Raw genomic sequence first — 4613 nt, 5'->3', positions numbered from 1 at the left:
AGCATGTCAGAAGTGATAAAGGTCAGTGTTTCTTTATCTTTTGAAGGGCTCACTACTCCGTAATGGCAAAATAGCTGCCGTGAGTAGTGACTGTTTGCTTCCAGCAGGAGGTCCTCGGTACTTGCTTACTGTAAAACCCAGTCCAAGGTTAAATCCAAGGGCGACTCTGCTTAAATTGAGAGCGTTAATTCATCTCCATCACACTCATGGATTCAACAGCCCTACAATCAATACCACCAGGGCCACATTATATTTTGCCATTTACAAAGAAAGCCTTGCATTTATATAGCGCCTTTCACAACGTTAGGACAGCCCAAGGTGCCTTACAGCCAATGAAGTACTTTTGAAGCGCAGTCACTGTGGTAAAGTAGGAAACGCGGCGGCCAATTTGCGCACAGCAAGCTCCCACAAACAGCACCGTGATAATGACCAGATAATGTCTTATTTTAATGTTGGTTGAGGGATAAACAATTGGCCAGGATATCGGGGAGAGCTCCCCTATTTCTCTTTGAAATAGTGCCTGCCCTGGGATCTTTTATGTCCACCTGAGAGGGCAGCCGGGGCCTCGATGTAACATCTCATCCGGAAGACGAAATCTCTGACTGTGCAGCACTGCTTGTGCAAAAATATTCAAGGAAGCCAACAAACTGATAAAAATAATAGGATCTTTATTCTAGAGTTAATTCCTTATGACTGTGTTGGTTTCTAAACTGAGTCTGAATGGTGATTCACACATCATGCCTTCAGCGAGTCTTTGTCCTGTCAGAGCCCACGCACAGGCTTAGATTGGCTTGGCTGAGTATGAATCAAACCAAGATAACTCTTCGCAGCAGTCATTCCACTGTGTGCTTGCTGATTTAGATGCATGTACAGGACAAGATGTCATCAGCAGATAAATGTGAAAGCATAGTAAAATCCGTTCAATAAAAGAGCGAATTTATGCTCAAACCTCATTACTGTCATTACAGGGAGAATTGATGTTTAACTCTCTGCACATTTCAGCCCAATAGATTTCACTATTCCAACCCATTCCTGGTTGGCCTCCCATGTCCTATCATAGAATCGTACAAATTTACAGCACAGAATGAGGCCACTTCAGCCCATCGTGTCCATATTGATGACCAAGAGCTACCCAGCCTAATCCCACTTTCCATCTCTTGGTCCGTAGCCCTGTAGGTTATGGCACTTTAAGTGCACATCCAAGTATTTTTTAAATGTGATTTGTGTTTCTTTCTCTACCACCCTTTCAGGCAGTGAGTTCCAGACCCCCAGAAATCGGCACAGTCCCGGCCTGCAAGACCATCAGCAGGCCGGGGCCATCAGAGGGAGCAACGTGTGGAGGCCTAGCCTAGAAATTGGTACGGTCCCGGCCTGCAAGACCATCAGCGAAGCCAGGTTGCTGATTGCAGTGCAGGCTGGCACAGCAGGAGGGGCGAAGGAGCGACAAGAGTTTGGAGAGGGAAGTGACTGGGGCCCAGGAGAGGCGTGAGTTTTGGGGCCCAGAAGAGGCGAGGGCCCAGGGGCAGCTGCGATACGTGTGTGTGCCAGGCCTGTGCAACAGAGCTGGTCTCCAGTCGTCTTGGTTAACCCTTGCCACTGGACCAAGACCTAGCTCTGTCAAGCCCATGTGGTGGCTGGTGTGCAACAGCCACCACACGTTAAAAAAATCCACGCACAGGCATCTTCCACCCTTCAAGATGTAGTTCAGGACCTGGAATATTAGGTCTTTCATTGAAACACCTGTGAACTCATCCCTTTTTGGCATGGAAGCAAGTCATCCTCACTTCGAGGGACTGCCTATTGTGATGATTCAGCTATGGAAAGTAACAGAGCTGAGCCTGATCTGTTCTCCTTCCATGCTCACACAAATGCATTTCCCAGCAGATGTCACTGAGTAGTGATCAGGAACTCCAGCTTAGATTGACTGACCCAGTTGTAGCACGCCAGCTTCTTCCCCAATTGATATCGGGTCACTCTACACAAACTTCCTTGGAACCTTGTCTGTAACAGACCAGGCAACTGTGCAATTGGAATATCCTAAACTACTAACTCACAGAATAAAATGAGCAATGTGTCAGCTTGAGGAGAAACTAGTATCTGAGGTCAGCGCAATTCTTGGGCTGGTGCCAGGGGCTGGTGCTCCAATCATGGCACACACACACAGACAGGCTGTAAATCAGCATCCCGTGCCGGAACCACCCCAGACATTGTATAAATAAAGTGAAAATATCCAATTAAGGTGGGAGAAAAATATTAATTGAAAGGAAATAGTCCCATGGAAGGAAATGCTGTCAAAGCAAAACACTTCCCATTTTTGAACTTGAGATTGGATTCAAACAAAACGCTCCTTCCTGCCACGAGAGATGGTTTTCGTGGAGCTCTGCACCAACCTCCCAAGAAATAAGACCTGACGTTTTCCACCGGTTGGGGGCAATGGATCCCAAATAATTTGTGTTCACTGAGGCAGAAAGGATCTTGGATGAGGAGAATGGACCAATGTATTCATTCAACATTTAGAATGGAAAATCTGATTTTCTAGGTCATTTTCTCGTTGAAGAAGCTCAACACTCTTTTGCCTCAATGCAAACTAGTGCCCAGATCCAAAGTATGAGATAATTAAAGCCCATTCATCCCCTCTTGATTAATCCAACAGAAAGAATCCCAAAGTCTCCCAATGTAGCATCGAACTAATTCTTAAATGATTGCAGGGATTTTGCATCCATTGCACAGTCTGGTTGTTGGGACTCATCACAGTTGGACTCACTCAAATGCTTCTCATTATGGGTTGATTATTTTTTCTTCAGTAAATGTTCTTTCCACTCCTCACTCGATTTATAACACTCCTTTCATTAAGATAGTGATCCATGCTAGTCCGGTGCACAGCCGTACCTCTCCCCAATGACCTTTCTTCATAAAGCAAGTGTAAGAAAGAAAAAGTATTGCATTTATATAGCGCCTTTCATGAACACCGGATGCGCCAAAGTGCTTTACATCCAGTAAAGTACCTTTTGAAGTGTAGACACTGTTGTCATGTAGAAAATGCGGCAGCTAATTTGCATACAGCAAGCTCCCATGAACAGCAATGTGGTAATGACCAGATAATCTGTTTCAGTGATGTTGACTGAGGGATAAATATTGGCCAGGACACTGGGGATAACTCCCCTGCTGCTCTTTGAGAAAGTGCCATGAGATCTTCAACTTCCACCTGTGAGGGTAGACGGGGCCTCAGCTTAACGTCTCATCCAAAAGACAGTGCAGCATACTCTCAGTACTGCAGTGAAGACTTTTCAACCATTGTGGGAATCCTGTCCGAGCCTTAGTCATTCCAGCAGGCCGGTGGATAACAATCAGGAGAGGGAATGTTGCCAATCTGGTGCCAACACCCCTAACCTGCACCCTATAGAAAGAAAGACTTGGATTTATATAGCCACTTTCACGACCACCGGACATATCGGAGTGCTTTGCAGCCAATGAGCTACTTTTGGAGTGTAGTCACTGTTGTAGTGTAGGAAACGTGGCAGCCAATTTGTGCACAGCAAGCTCCCATGAACAGCAATGTGATAATGACCAGATAATCTGACTTTTTGTTATTGATGGATAAATATTGGCCAAGACACCGGGGATAACTCCCCTCCTCTTAGAAATAGTGCCATGGGATCTTTTACGTCCACTTGAGAGAGCAGACAGGGCCTCGGTTTAACATCTCATCTGAAAAAGACGGCACCACCGACAGTTCAGTGCACTGGAGTGTCAGCCTGGATTTTTGTGCTCAAGTCCCTGGAGTGGTACTTGAATCCACAATCTTCTGACTCAGAGGCGAGAGCACTACCCGGTGAGCTGAAAGCAGCTAACTCAGTGCAGGCTGAGGAGGTAATCTGGGCTCCTTCTGCTTTCACTGCCACATTGGGCAATGGAATTGTCAAGTGAACCATAAAGACTGCTATCATTTTGAAGAAATATCTTTATTTTTCTTTGTGCGAACACTTTGCTTTAACAAGCCTAAATATATTTTGCTGTCTGTATGCGTCACTGGTAGAAATGACAGCATTGGCTTATTAGCTGGGAAGTATATATTCAGATTACTTTCCTTAGCTGTGGAAATCAGTATGTTTTTTCCCTCCTTACCCTCACTCTTTCCATCCCCGCCCAGTATGGCTGCGTGCTGATGGCACTCCCGCCTGCCTGGCAGAGGTCCATAGATGCCATCAGTCCTTGGCTACCTGCTGTAACGGGCTGCTTTTATAAACATATATTATATATAATATATATATACACACGAGCCTGGATGATTTGTCAGTTCCAAATCACTGAACACAGATGTTTACTTGTGAAGTATTCGCTTCATTGGGTCTCAATGAAGTGAAACAGAAGCAAAGGTTAACCTTGTAAAGTCGGAATACATCACTGCGCTAGGCTGTTGAAGGAGCTTGGCGCTTCAATGTACGCATCAGTACACCAACCAAGATAGCTTGTATGAGAAAGAAAGGCTTGCATTTATATAGCACCTTTCACAACCACCAGATGTCCCAAAGCACTTTACAGCCAATGAGGTACTTTCTTTTTGAAGTATAGTTACTGTTGTGATGCAGAGAAATGCAGGGGCAAAATTGTGC

The sequence above is a fragment of the Pristiophorus japonicus genome, chromosome 4, assembly GCF_044704955.1.
Source record: "Pristiophorus japonicus isolate sPriJap1 chromosome 4, sPriJap1.hap1, whole genome shotgun sequence".
Lineage (NCBI taxonomy): Eukaryota > Metazoa > Chordata > Chondrichthyes > Pristiophoridae > Pristiophorus > Pristiophorus japonicus.
Note: the sequence above shows the minus strand (reverse complement) of the source record.